Below are 15,390 nucleotides of genomic sequence, written 5' to 3'. Positions count from 1 at the left end.
TCAGTCTCTCACTGCCTTTCCCATCTCTCGGTCTCTCAGTCTCTCACTGCCTTTCCCATCTCTAACTCTCTCAGTCTCTCACTCCCTTTCCCATCTCTAACTCTCTCAGTCTCTCAGTGCCTTTCCCATCTCTCGCTGTCTCAGTCTCTCACTGCCTTTCCCATCTCTAACTCTCTCAGTCTCTCACTCCCTTTCCCATCTCTAACTCTCTCAGTCTCTCACTGCCTTTCCCATCTCTAGCTCTCTCAGCCTCTCACTGCCTTTCCCATCTCTAACTCTCTCAATCTCTCACTCCCTTTCCCATCTCTACCTCTCTCAGTCTCTCACTGCCTTTCCCATCTCTACCTCTCTCAGCCTCTCACTGCCTTTCCCATCTCTAACTCTCTCAATCTCTCACCGACTTTCCCATCTCTAGCTCTCTCAGTCTCTCACTGACTTTCCCATCTCTAGCTCTCTCAGTCTCTCACTGCCTTTCCCATCTCCAGCTCTGTCAGTCTCTCACTGCCTTTCCCATCTCTAACTCTCTCAGTCTCTCACTGCCTTTCCCATCTCTAACTCTCTCTGTCTCTCACTGCCTTTCCCATCTCTAACTCTCTCTGTCTCTCACTGCCTTTCCCATCTGTAACTCTCTGTCTCTCACTGCCTTTCCTATATCTAGCTCTCTCAGTCTCTCACTACCTTTCCCATCTCTAGCTCTCTCAGTCTCTCACTGCCTTTCCCATCTCTAACTCTCTCAGTCTCTCACTCCCTTTCCCATCTCTAACTCTCTCAGTCTCTCACTGCCTTTCCCATCTCTAACTCTCTCTATCTCTCACTGCCTTTCCCATCTCTAACTCTCTCAGTCTCTCACTGCCTTTCCCATCTCTAACTCTCAGTCTCTCACTTCCTTTCCCATCTCTAACTCTCTCAGTCTCTCACTGCCTTTCCCATCTCTAACTCTCTGTCTCCCACTGCCTTTCCCATCTCTAGCTCTCTCAGTCTCTCACTCCCTTTCCCATCTCTAACTCTCTCAGTCTCTCACTGCCTTTCCCATCTCTAGCTCTCTCTGTCTCTCACTGCCTTTTCCATCTCTAACTCTCTCAGCCTCTCACTGCCTTTCCCATCTCTAACTCTCAGTCTCTCACTGCCTTTCCCATCTTTAACTCTCTCAGTCTCTCACTGCCTTTCCCATCTCTAGCTCTCTCAGTCTCTCACTGCCTTTCCCATCTCTAGCTCTCTCAGTCTCTCACTACCTTTCCCATCTCTAGCTCTCTCAGTCTCTCACTGCCTTTCCCATCTCTAACTCTCTCAGTCTCTCACTCCCTTTCCCATCTTTAACTCTCTCAGTCTCTCACTGCCTTTCCCATCTCTAACTCTCTGTCTCTCACTGCCTTTCCCATCTCTAGCTCTCTCAGTCTCTCACTACCTTTCCCATCTCTAGCTCTCTCAGTCTCTCACTGCGTTTCCCATCTCTAGCTCTCTCAGTCTCTCACTGCCTTTCCCATCTCTAGCTCTCTCAATCTCTCACTGCCTTTCCCATCTCTAGCTCTCTCAGCATCTCACTGCCTTTCCCATCGCTAACTCTCTCAATCTCTCACTGCCTTTCCCATCTCTAGCTCTCTCAGTCTCTCACTGCATTTCCCATCTCTAACTCTCTCAATCTCTCACTGCCTTTCCCATCTCTAACTCTCTGTCTCTCACTGCCTTTCCCATCTCTAGCTCTCTCAGTCTCTCACTGCCTTTCCCATCTCTAGCTCTCTCAGTCTCTCACTGCCTTTCCCATCTCTAACTCTCTCTGTCTCTCACTGCCTTTCCCATCTCCAGCTCTGTCAGTCTCTCACTGCCTTTCCCATCTCTAACTCTCTCAGTCTCTCACTCCCTTTCCCATCTCTAACTCTCTCAGTCTCTCACTCCCTTTCCCATCTCTAGCTCTCTGAGCCTCTCACTGCCTTTCCCATCTCTAACTCTCTCAGTCTCTCACTCCCTTTCCCATCTCTAACTCTCTCAGTCTCTCACTCCCTTTCCCATCTCTAGCTCTCTCAGTCTCTCACTGCCTTTCCCATCTCTAGCTCTCTCAGTCTCCCTCTGCCTTTCCCATCTCCAGCTCTTTCTTTGTCTCACTCCCTTTCCCATCTCTAACTCTCTCAGAGTCTCACTGCCTTTCCCATCTCTAGCTCTCTCAGTCTCTCACTCCCTTTCCCATCTCTAACTCTCTCAGTCTCTCACTCCCTTTCCCATCTCTAGCTCTCTCAGTCTCTCACTGCCTTTCCCATCTCTAACTCTCTCAGTCTCTCACTCACTTTCCCATCTCTAGCTCTCTCAGTCTCTCTCTGCCTTTCCCATCTCTCGCTCTCTCAATCTCTCACTGCCTTTCCCATCTCTAAAATCTCTCAGTCTCTCACTGCCTTTCCCATCTCTAGCTCTCTCAGTCTCTCACTGCCTATCCCATCTCTAGCTCTCTCAGTCTCTCACTGCCTTTCCCATCTCTATCTCTCTCAGTCTCTCACTGCCTTTCCCATCTCTACCTCTCTCAGTCTCTCACTCCCTTTCCCATCTCTAGCTCTCTCAGTCTCTCACTGCCTTTCCCATCTCTAACTCTCTCAGTCTCTCACTCCCTTTCCGATCTCTAGCTCTCTCAGCCTCTCACTGCCTTCCCCATCTCTAACTGTCTCAGTCTCTCACTGCCTTTCCCATCTCTAACTCTCTCAGTCTCTCACTCCCTTTCCCATCTCTAACTCTCTCAGTCTCTCACTGCCTTTCCCATCTCTACCTCTCTCAGTCTCCCACTCCCTTTCCCATCTCTAACTCTCTCAGTCTCTCACTGCCTTTCCCATCTCTAGCTCTCTCAGTGTCTCACTGCCTTTCCCATCTCTAACTCTCTCAGTCTCTCACTGCCTTTCCCATCTCTACCTCTCTCAGTCTCCCACTCCCTTTCCCATCTCTAACTCTCTCAGTCTCTCACTGCCTTTCCCATCTCTAACTCTCTCAGTCTCTCACTGCCTTTCCCATCTCTAGCTCTCTCAGTCTCTCACTGCCTTTCCCATCTCTAGCTCTCTCAGTCTCTCTCTGCCTTTCCCATCTCTAGCTCTCTCAGTCTCTCACTGCCTTTCCCATCTCTAGCTCTATCAGTCTCTCTCTGCCTTTCCCATCTCCAGCTCTGTCAGTCTCTCACTGCCTTTCCCATCTCTAACTCTCTCAGTCTCTCACTGCCTTTCCCATCTCTAACTCTCTGTCTCTCACTGCCTTTCCCATCTCTAACTCTCTGTCTCTCACTGCCTTTCCCATCTCCAGCTCTCTCAGTCTCGCACTGCCTTTCCCATCTCTAACTCTCTCTGTCTCTCACTGCCTTTCCCATCTCCAGCTCTGTCAGTCTCTCACTGCCTTTCCCATCTCTAACTCTCTCAGTCTCTCACTGCCTTTCCCATCTGTAACTCTCAGTCTCTCACTGCCTTTTCCATCTCTAACTCTCTCAGTCTCTCACTGCCTTTCCCATCTCTAGCTCTCTGTATCTCACTGCCTTTCCCATCTCTAGCTCTCTGTATCTCACTGCCTTTCCCATCTCTAGCTCTCTCAGTCTCTCACTGCCTTTCCCATCTCTAGCTCTCTCAGTCTCTCACTGCCTTTCCCATCTCTAGCTCTCTCAGTCTCTCACTCCCTTTCCCATCTCTGGCTCTCTCAGTCTCTTACTGCCTTTCACATCTCTAGCTCTGTCAGTCTCTCACTGCCTTTCCCATCTCTAACTCTCTCAGTCTCTCACTGCCTTTTCCATCTCTAACTCTCTCAGTCTCTCACTCCCTTTCCCATCTCTAACTCTCTCAGTCTCTCACTGCCTTTCCCATCTCTACCTCTCTCAGTCTCTCACTCCCTTTCCCATCTCTAGCTCTCTCAGTCTCTCACTGCCTTTCCCATCTCTAACTCTCTGTCTCTCACTGCCTTTCCCATCTCTAGCTCTCTCAGTCTCTCACTACCTTTCCCATCTCTAGCTCTCTAAGTCTCTCACTGCCTTTCCCATCTCTAACTCTCTCAGTCTCTCACTCCCTTTCCCATCTTTAACTCTCTCAGTCTCTCACTGCCTTTCCCATCTCTAACTATCTGTCTCTCACTGCCTTTCCCATCTCTAGCTCTCTCAGTCTCTCACTACCTTTCCCATCTCTAGCTCTCTCAGTCTCTCACTGCCTTTCCCATCTCTAGCTCTCTCAGTCTCTCACTGCCTTTCCCATCTCTAGCTCTCTCAATCTCTCACTGCCTTTCCCATCTTTAACTCTCTCAGTCTCTCACTACCTTTCCCATCTCTAGCTCTCTCAGTCTCTCACTACCTTTCCCATCTCTAGCTCTCTCAGCCTCTCACTGCCTTTCCCATCTCTAGCTCTCTCAGCCTCTCACTGCCTTTCCCATCTCTAACTCTCTCAATCTCTCACTGCCTTTCCCATATCTAGCTCTCTCAGTCTCACACTGCATTTCCCATCTCTAACTCTCTCAATCTCTCACTGCCTTTCCCATCTCTAACTCTCTGTCTCTCACTGCCTTTCCCATCTCTAGCTCTCTCAGTCTCTCACAGCCTTTCCCATCTCTAGCTCTCTCAGTCTCTCACTGCCTTTCCCATCTCTAACTCTCTCTGTCTCTCACTGCCTTTCCCATCTCCAGCTCTGTCAGTCTCTCACTGCCTTTCCCATCTCTAACTCTCTCAGTCTCTCACTCCCTTTCCCATCTCTAACTCTCTCAGTCTCTCACTCCCTTTCCCATCTCTAACTCTCTCAATCTCTCACTGCCTTTCCCATCTCTAACTCTCTCAGTCTCTCACTCCCTTTCCCATCTCTAACTCTCTCAGTCTCTCACTCCCTTTCCCATCTCTAGCTCTCTCAGTCTCTCACTGCCTTTCCCATCTCTAGCTCTCTCAGTCTCCCTCTGCCTTTCCCATCTCCAGCTCTTTCTTTGTCTCACTCCCTTTCCCATCTCTAACTCTCTCAGAGTCTCACTGCCTTTCCCATCTCTAGCTCTCTCAGTCTCTCACTCCCTTTCCCATCTCTAACTCTCTCAGTCTCTCACTCCCTTTCCCATCTCTAGCTCTCTCAGTCTCTCACTGCCTTTCCCATCTCTAACTCTCTCAGTCTCTCACTCCCTTTCCCATCTCTAGCTCTCTCAGTCTCTCTCTGCCTTTCCCATCTCTCGCTCTCTCAATCTCTCACTGCCTTTCCCATCTCTAAAATCTCTCAGTCTCTCACTGCCTTTCTCATCTCTAGCTCTCTCAGTCTCTCACTGCCTATCCCATCTCTAGCTCTCTCAGTCTCTCACTGCCTTTCCCATCTCTATCTCTCTCAGTCTCTCACTGCCTTTCCCATCTCTACCTCTCTCAGTCTCTCACTCCCTTTCCCATCTCTAGCTCTCTCAGTCTCTCACTGCCTTTCCCATCTCTAACTCTCTCAGTCTCTCACTCCCTTTCCGATCTCTAGCTCTCTCAGCCTCTCACTGCCTATCCCATCTCTAGCTCTCTCAGTCTCTCACTGCCTTTCCCATCTCTATCTCTCTCAGTCTCTCACTGCCTTTCCCATCTCTAGCTCTCTCAGTGTCTCACTGCCTTTCCCATCTCTAACTCTCTCAGTCTCTCACTGCCTTTCCCATCTCTACCTCTCTCAGTCTCCCACTCCCTTTCCCATCTCTAACTCTCTCAGTCTCTCACTGCCTTTCCCATCTCTAACTCTCTCAGTCTCTCACTGCCTTTCCCATCTCTAGCTCTCTCAGTCTCTCACTGCCTTTCCCATCTCTAGCTCTCTCAGTCTCTCTCTACCTTTCCCATCTCTAGCTCTCTCAGTCTCTCACTCCCTTTCCCATCTCTAGCTCTCTCAGTCTCTCTCTGCCTTTCCCATCTCTAGCTCTCTCAATCTCTCATTGCCTTTCCCATCTCTAACTCTCTCAGTCTCTCACTGCCTTTCCCATCTCCAGCTCTGTCAGTCTCTCACTGCCTTTCCCATCTCTAACTCTCTCAGTCTCTCACTGCCTTTCCCATCTCTAACTCTATGTCTCTCACTGCCTTTTCCATCTCTAACTCTCTGTCTCTCACTGCCTTTCCCATCTCTAGCTCTCTCAGTCTCTCACTGCCTTTCCCATCTCTAACTCTCTCTGTCTCTCACTGCCTTTCCCATCTCCAGCTCTGTCAGTCTCTCACTGCCTTTCCCATCTCTAACTCTCTCAGTCTCTCACTGCCTTTCCCATCTGTAACTCTCAGTCTCTCACTGCCTTTTCCATCTCTAACTCTCTCAGTCTCTCACTGCCTTTCCCATCTCGAACTCTCTGTGTCTCACTGCCTTTCCCATCTCTAACTCTCAGTCTCTCACTGCCTTTCCCATCTCTAACTTTCTCAGTGTCTCACTACCTTTCCCATCTCTAACTCTCTCAGTCTCTCACTGCCTTTCCCATCTCTAACTCTCTCAGTCTCTCACTCCCTTTCCCATCTCTAACTCTCTCAGTCTCTCACTGCCTTTTCCATCTCTAACTCTCTCAGTCTCTCACTGCCTTTCCCATCTCTAACTCTCAGTCTCTCACTGCCTTTCCCATCTCTAACTCTCAGTCTCTCACTGCCTTTCCCATCTCTAACTCTCTCAGTCTCTCACTGCCTTTCCCATCTCTCGCTCTCTCAGTCTCTCACTCCCTTTCCCATCTCTAGCTCTCTCAGTCTCTCACTGCCTTTCCCATCTCTAACTCTCTGTCTCTCACTGCCTTTCCCATCTCTAGCTCTCTCAGTCTCTCACTACCTTTCCCATCTCTAGCTATCTCAGTCTCTCACTGCCTTTCCCATCTCTAACTCTCAGTCTCTCACTGCCTTTCCCATCTCTAGCTCTCTCAGTCTCTCACTACCTTTCCCATCTCTAGCTCTTTCAGTCTCTCACTCCCTTTCCAATCTCTAACTCTCTCAGTCTCTCACTCCCTTTCCCATCTCTAGCTCTCTCAGTCTCTCACTGCCTTTCCCATCTCTAACTCTCTCAGTCTCTCACTCCCTTTCCCATCTCTAGCTCTCTCAGTCTCTCACTGCCTTTCCCATCTCTAACTCTCTCTTTCTCTCACTGCCTTTCCCATCTCTACCTCTCTCAGTCTCTCACTCCCTTTCCCATCTCTAACTCTCTCTGCCTCTCACTGCCTTTCCCATCTCTAACTCTCTGTCTCTCACTGCCTTTCCCATCTCTATCTCTCTCAGTCTCTCACTGCCTTTCCCATCTCTAGCTCTCTAAGTCTCTCACTGCCTTTCCCATCTCTAACTCTCTCAGTCTCTCACTCCCTTTCCCATCTCTAACTCTCTCTGTCTCTCACTGCCTTTCCCATCTGTAACTCTCTGTCTCTCACTGCCTTTCCCATCTCTAGCTCTCTCAGTCTCTCACTACCTTTCCCATCTCTAGCTCTCTCAGTCTCTCACTGCCTTTCCCATCTCTAACTCTCTCAGTCTCTCACTCCCTTTCCCATCTCTAACTCTCTCAGTCTCCCACTGCCCTTCCCATCTCTAACTCTCTCTGTCTCTCACTGCCTTTCCCATCTCTAACTCTCTCAGTCTCTCACTGCCTTTCCCATCTCTAACTCTCAGTCTCTCACTGCCTTTCCCATCTCTAACTCTCTCAGTCTCTCACTGCCTTTCCCATCTCTAACTCTCTGTCTCTCACTGCCTTTCCCATCTCTAACTCTCTGTCTCTCACTGCCTTTCCCATCTCTAGCTCTCTCAGTCTCTCACTCCCTTTCCCATCTCTAACTCTCTCAGTCTCTCACTGCCTTTCCCATCTCTAGCTCTCTCAGTCTCTCACTGCCTTTCCCATCTCTCGCTCTCTCAGTCTCTCACTGCCTTTCCCATCTCTAACTCTCTCTGTCTCTCACTGCCTTTCCCATCTCCAGCTCTGTCAGTCTCTCACTGCCTTTCCCATCTGTAACTCTCTGTCTCTCACTGCCTTTCCCATCTCTAGCTCTCTCAGCCTCTCACTACCTTTCCCATCTCTAAATCTCTCAGTCTCTCACTGCCTTTTCCATCTCTAACTCTCTCCGCCTCTCACTGCCTTTACCATCTCTAACTCTCAGTCTCTCACTGCCTTTCCCATCTTTAACTCTCTCAGTCTCTCACTCCCTTTCCCATCTCTAACTCTCTGTCTCTCACTGCCTTTCCCATCTCTAGCTCTCTCAGTCTCTCACTACCTTTCCCATCTCGAGCTCTCTCAGTCTCTCACTGCCTTTCCCATCTCTAACTCTCTCAGTCTCTCACTCCCTTTCCCATCTTTAACTCTCTCAGTCTCTCACTGCCTTTCCCATCTCTAACTCTCTGTCTCTCACTGCCTTTCCCATCTCTAGCTCTCTCAGTCTCTCACTACCTTTCCCATCTCTAGCTCTCTCAGTCTCTCACTGCCTTTCCCATCTCTAGCTCTCTCAGTCTCTCACTGCCTTTCCCATCTCTAGCTCTCTCAGTCTCTCACTACCTTTCCCATCTCTAGCTCTCTCAGTCTCTCACTACCTTTCCCATCTCTAGCTCTCTCAGCCTCTCACTGCCTTTCCCATCTCTAGCTCTCTCAGCCTCTCATGCCTTTCCCATCTCTAACTCTCTCAATCTCTCACTGCCTTTCCCATCTCTAGCTCTCTCAGTCTCTCACTGCATTTCCCATCTCTAACTCTCTCAATCTCTCACTGCCTTTCCCATCACTAACTCTCTCAGTCTCTCACTCCCTTTCCCATCTCTAACTCTCTCAGTCTCTCTCTGCCTTTCCCATCTCTAACTCTCTCAGTCTCTCAGTGCCTTTCCCATCTCTAACTCTCTCAGTCTCTCACTGCCTTTCCCATCTCTCACTCTCTCAGTCTCTCTCTGCCTTTCCCATCTCTAACTCTCTCAGCCTCTCACTCCCTTTCCCATCTCTAACTCTCTCAGTCTCTCACTGCCTTTCCCATCTCTAACTCTCTCAGTCTCTCACTGCCTTTCCCATCTCCAGCTTTCTCAGTCTCTCTCTGCCTTTCCCATCTCTAACTCTCTGTCTCTCACTGCCTTTCCCATCTCTAGCTCTCTCAGTCTCCCACTCCCTTTCCCATCTCTAACTCTCTCAATCTCTCACTGCCTTTCCCATCTCTAACTCTCTCAGTCTCTCACTGCCTTTCCCATCTCTAGCTCTCTCAGTCTCTCACTGCCTTTCCCATCTCTAACTCTCCCAGTCTCTCATTCCCTTTCCCATCTCTAACTCTCTCAGTCTCTCACTGCCTTTCCCCTCTCTAACTCTCTGTCTCTCACTGCCTTTCCGATCTCTAGCTCTCTCAGTCTCTAACTGCCTTTCCCATCTCTAACTCTCTCAGTCTCTCACTCCCTTTCCAATCTCTAACTCTCTCAGTCTCTCACTCACTTTCCCATCTCTAACTCTCTCAGTCTCTCACTCCCTTTCCCATCTCTAACTCTCTCAATCTCTCACTGCCTTTCCCATCTCTAACTCTCTCAGTCTCTCACTCCCTTTCCCATCTCTAACTCTCTCAGTCTCTCACTCCCTTTCCCATCTCTCGCTCTCTCAGTCTCTCACTGCCTTTCCCATCTCTAGCTCTCTCAGTCTCTCACTGCCTTTCCCATCTCCAGCTCTCTCTTTGTCTCACTCCCTTTCCCATCTCTAACTCTCTCAGAGTCTCACTGCCTTTCCCATCTCTAGCTCTCTCAGTCTCTCACTCCCTTTCCCATCTCTAACTGGCTCAGTCTCTCACTCCCTTTCCCATCTCTAGCTCTCTCAGTCTCTCACTGCCTTTCCCATCTCTAACTCTCTCAGTCTCTCACTCCCTTTCCCATCTCTAACTCTCTCAGTCTCTCACTCCCTTTCCCATCTCTAGCTCTCTCAGTCTCTCACTCCCTTTCCCATCTCTCGCTCTGTCAGTCTCTCACTCACTTTCCCATCTCTAGCTCTCTCAGTCTCCTACTGCCTTTCCCATCTCTAGCTCTCTCAGTCTCTCTCTGCCTTTCCCATCTCTCGCTCTCTCAATCTCTCACTGCCTTTCCCATCTCTAGCTCTCTCAGTCTCTCACTGCCTTTCCCATCTCTACCTCTCTCAGTCTCTCACTCCCTTTCCCATCTCTAGCTCTCTCAGTCTCTCACTGCCTTTCCCATCTCTAACTCTCTCAGTCTCTCACTCCCTTTCCGATCTCTAGCTCGCTCAGCCTCTCACTGCCTTCCCCATCTCTAACTCTCTCAGTCTCTCACTGCCTTTCCCATCTCTAACTCTCTCAGTCTCTCTCTCCCTTTCCCATCTCTAACTCTCTCAGTCTCTCACTGCCTTTCCCATCTCTACCTCTCTCAGTCTCCCACTCCCTTTCCCATCTCTAACTCTCTCAGTCTCTCACTGCCTTTCCCATCTCTAGCTCTCTCAGTCTCTCACTGCCTTTCCCATCTCTACCTCTCTCAGTCTCCCACTCCCTTTCCCATCTCTAACTCTCTCAGTCTCTCACTGCCTTTCCCATCTCTAACTCTCTCAGTCTCTCACTGCCTTTCCCATCTCTAACTCTCTCAATCTCTCACTGCCTTTCCCATCTCTAGCTCTCTCAGTCTCTCACTGCCTTTCCCATCTTAACTCTCTGTCTCTCACTGCCTTTCCCATCTCTAACTCTCTAAGCCTCTCACCGCCTTTCCCATCTCCAGCTCTCTCAGCCTCTCACTCCCTTTCCCATCTCTAACTCTCTCAGTCTCTCACTGCCTTTCCCATCTCTAGCTCTCTCAGTCTCTCACTCCCTTTCCCATCTCTAGCTCTCTCAGTCTCTCACTGCCTTTCCCATCTCTAGCTCTCTCAGTCTCTCACTGCCTTTCCCATCTCTAGCTCTCTCAGTCTCTCACTGCCTTTCCCATCTCTAACTCTCTCAGCCCCTCACTGCCTTTCCCATCTCTAACTCTCTCAGTCTCTCACTGCCTTTCCCATCTCTAACTCTCTCAGTCTCTCACTGCCTTTCCCATCTCTAACTCTCTCAGTCTCTCACTGCCTTTCCCATCTCTAGCTCTCTCAGTCTCTCACTGCCTTTCCCATCTCTAACTCTCTCAGTCTCTCACTGCCTTTCCCATCTCTAGCTCTCTCAGTCTCTCACTGCCTTTCCCATCTCTAGCTCTCTCAGTCTCTCACTGCCTTTCCCATCTCTAACTCTCTCAGTCTCTCACTGCCTTTCCCATCTCTAGCTCTCTCAGTCTCTCACTGCCTTTCCCATCTCTAGCTCTCTCAGTCTCTCACTGCCTTTCCCATCTCTAACTCTCTCAGTCTCTCACTGCCTATCCCATCTCTAACTCTCTCAGTCTCTCACTGCCTTTCCCATCTCTAGCTCTCTCAGTCTCTCACTGCCTTTCCCATCTCTTACTCTCTCAGTCTCTCACTGCGTTTCCCATCTCTCGCTCTCTCAGTCTCTCACTGCCTTTCCCATCTCCAGCTCTGTCAGTCTCTCACTGCCTTTCCCATCTCTAACTCTCTCAGTCTCTCACTGCCTTTCCCATCTCTAACTCTCTGTCTCTCACTGCCTTTCCCATCTCTAACTCTCTCAGTCTCTCACTGCCTTTCCCATCTCTAGCTCTCTCAGTCTCTCACTGCCTTTCCCATCTCTAACTCTCTCTGTCTCTCACTGCCTTTCCCATCTCCAGCTCTGTCAGTCTCTCACTGCCTTTCCCATCACTAACTCTCTCAGTCTCTCACTGCCTTTCCCATCTGTAACTCTCAGTCTCTCACTGCCTTTTCCATCTCTAACTCTCTCAGTCTCTCACTGCCTTTCCCATCTCTAACTCTCTGTGTCTCACTGCCTTTCCCATCTCTAACTCTCAGTCTCTCACTGCCTTTCCCATCTCTAAATCTCTCAGTCTCTCACTGCCTTTCCCATCTCTAACTCTCTGTATCTCACTGCCTTTCCCATCTCTAGCTCTCTCAGTCTCTCACTGCCTTTCCCATCTCTAGCTCTCTCAGTCTCTCACTCCCTTTCCCATCTCTGGCTCTCTCAGTCTCTTACTGCCTTTCACATCTCTAGCTCTGTCAGTCTCTCACTGCCTTTCCCATCTCTAACTCTCTCAGTCTCTCACTGCCTTTCCCATCTCTAACTCTCTCAGTCTCTCACTCCCTTTCCCATCTCTAACTCTCTCAGTCTCTCACTGCCTTTCCCATCTCTAACTCTCTCTTTCTCTCACTGCCTTTCCCATCTCTACCTCTCTCAGTCTCTCACTCCCTTTCCCATCTCTAGCTCTCTCAGTCTCTCACTGCCTTTCCCATCTCTCGCTCTCTCAGTCTCTCACTCCCTTTCCCATCTCTAGCTCTCTCAGTCTCTCACTGCCTTTCCCATCTCTAACTCTCTGTCTCTCACTGCCTTTCCCATCTCTAGCTCTCTCAGTCTCTCACTACCTTTCCCATCTCTAGCTATCTCAGTCTCTCACTGCCTTTCCCATCTCTAACTCTCAGTCTCTCACTGCCTTTCCCATCTCTAGCTCTCTCAGTCTCTCACTACCTTTCCCATCTCTAGCTCTCTCAGTCTCTCACTCCCTTTCCAATCTCTAACTCTCTCAGTCTCTCACTACCTTTCCCATCTCTAGCTCTCTCAGTCTCTCACTGCCTTTCCCATCTCTAACTCTCTCAGTCTCTCACTCCCTTTCCCATCTCTAGCTCTCTCAGTCTCTCACTGCCTTTCCCATCTCTAACTCTCTCTTTCTCTCACTGCCTTTCCCATCTCTACCTCTCTCAGTCTCTCACTCCCTTTCCCATCTCTAACTCTCTCTGCCTCTCACTGCCTTTCCCATCTCTAACTCTCTCAGCCTCTCACTGCCTTTCCCATCTCTATCTCTCTCAGTGTCGCACTGCCTTTCCCATCTCTCGCTCTCTCAGTCTCTCACTGCCTTTCCCATCTCTACCTCTCTCAGTCTCCCACTCCCTTTCCCATCTCTAGCTCTGTCAGTCTCTCACTGCCTTTCCCATCTCTAACTCTCTGTGTCTCACTGCCTTTCCCATCTCTAACTCTCTGTCTCTCACTGCCTTTCCCATCTCTAGCTCTCTCAGTCTCTCACTGCCTTTCCCATCTCCAGCTCTCTCAGCCTCTCACTGCCTTTCCCATCTCTAACTCTCTCAGTCTCTCACTGCCTTTCCCATCTCTAACTCTCTCTTTCTCTCACTGCCTTTCCCATCTCTAACTCTCTCAGTCTCTCACTCCCTTTCCCATCTCTAGCTCTCTCAGTGTCTCACTGCCTTTCCCCTCTAACTCTCTCAGTCTCTCACTGCCTTTCCCATCTCTAACTCTCTCAGTCTCTCACTGCCTTTCCCATCTCTAGCTCTCTCAGTCTCTCACTGCCTTTCCCATCTCTAACTCTCTCAGTCTCTCACTGCCTTTCCCATCTCTAACTCTCTCAGTCTCTCACTGCCTTTCCCATCTCTAGCTCTGTCAGTCTCTCACTGCCTTTCCCATCTCTAGCTCTCTCAGTCTCTCACTCCCTTTCCCATCTCTAGCTCTCTCAGTCTCTCACTACCTTTCCCATCTCTAACTCTCTCAGTCTCTCACTGCCTTTCCCATCTCTAACTCTCTCAGTCTCTCACTCCCTTTCCCATCTCTAACTCTCTCAGTCTCTCACTGCCTTTTCCATCTCTAACTCTCTCAGTCTCTCACTGCCTTTCCCATCTCTAACTCTCAGTCTCTCACTGCCTTTCCCATCTCTAACTCTCAGTCTCTCACTGCCTTTCCCATCTCTAACTCTCTCAGTCTCTCACTGCCTTTCCCATCTCTAACTCTCTGTCTATCACTGCCTTTCCCATCTCTAACTCTCTGTCTCTCACTGCCTTTCCCATCTCTAGCTCTCTCAGTCTCTCACTGCCTTTCCCATCTCTAACTCTCTCAGTCACTCTCTGCCTTTCCCATCTCTAGCTCTGTCAGTCTCTCTCTGCCTTTCCCATCTCTAACTCTCTCAGTCTCTCACTGCCTTTTTCATCTCTAACTCTCTCAGTCTCTCACTGCCTTTCCCATCTCTAACTCTCAGTCTCTCACTGCCTTTCCCATCTCTAACTCTCTCAGTCTCTCACTGCCTTTCCCATCTCTAACTCTCTCAGTCTCTCACTGCCTTTCCCATCTCCAGCTCTGTCAGTCTCTCACTGCCTTTCCCATCTCTAGCTCTCTCAGTCTCTCACTGCCTTTCCCATCTCTAGCTCTCTCAGTCTCTCACTGCCTTTCCCATCTCTAGCTCTCTCAGTCTCTCACTCCCTTTCCCATCTCTAGCTCTCTCAGTCTCTCACTGCCTTTCCCATCTCTAACTCTCTCAGTCTCTCACTGCCTTTCCCATCTCTAACTCTCTCAGTCTCTCACTGCCTTTCCCATCTCTAACTCTCAGTCTCTCACTGCCTTTCCCATCTCTAACTCTCTCAATCTCTCACTGCCTTTCCCATCTCTAGCTCTCTCAGTCTCTCACTCCCTTTCCCATCTCTAACTCTCTCAGTCTCTCACTGCCTTTCCCATCTCTAGCTCTCTCAGTCTCTCACTGCCTTTCCCATCTCTTGCTCTCTCAGTCTCTCACTCCCTTTCCCATCTCGAGCTCTCTCAGTCTCTCACTGCCTTTCCCATCTCTTGCTCTCTCAGTCTCTCACTCCCTTTCCCATCTCTACCTCTCTCAGTCTCTCACTGCCTTTCCCATCTCTAGCTCTCTCAGTCTCTCACTACCTTTCCCATCTCTTGCTCTCTCAGTCTCTCACTGCCTTTCCCATCTCTAACTCTCTCAGTCTCTCACTCCCTTTCCCATCTCTAGCTCTCTCAGTCTCTCACTGCCTTTCCCATCTCTAGCTCTGTCAGTCTCTCACTGCCTTTCCCATCTAACTCTCTCAGTCTCTCACGGCCTTTCCCATCTCTAACTCTCTGTCTCTCACTGCCTTTCCCATCTCTAACTCTCTCAGTCTCTCACTGCCTTTCCCATCTCTCGCTCTCGCAGTCTCTCACTGCCTTTCCCATCTCTAACTCTCTCAGTCTCTCACTGCCTTTCCCATCTCTCGCTCTCTCAGTCTCTCACTGCCTTTCCCATCTCTAACTCTCTCAGTCTCTCACTGCCTTTCCCATCTCCTGCTCTCTCAGTCTCTCACTGCCTTTCCCATCTCTCGGTCTCTCAGTCTCTCACTGCCTTTCCCATCTCTCGGTCTCTCAGTCTCTCACTGCCTTTCCCATCTCTAACTCTCTGTCTCTCACTGCCTTTCCCATCTCTAGCTCTCTCAGTCTCTCACTACCTTTCCCCTCTCTAGCTATCTCACTCTCTCACTGCCTTTCCCATCTCTAACTCTCAGTCTCTCACTGCCTTTCCCATCTCTAGCTCTCTCAGTCTCTCACTACCTTTCCCATCTCTAGCTCTCTCAGTCTCTCACTCCCTTTCCAATCTCTAACTCTCTCAGTCTCTCACTACCTTTCCCATCTCTAGCTCTCTCAGTCTCTCACTGCCTTTCCCATCTCTAA

Source organism: Chiloscyllium punctatum, chromosome 47 (assembly GCF_047496795.1).
Source record: "Chiloscyllium punctatum isolate Juve2018m chromosome 47, sChiPun1.3, whole genome shotgun sequence".
Taxonomy (NCBI): domain Eukaryota; kingdom Metazoa; phylum Chordata; class Chondrichthyes; order Orectolobiformes; family Hemiscylliidae; genus Chiloscyllium; species Chiloscyllium punctatum.
Note: the sequence above shows the minus strand (reverse complement) of the source record.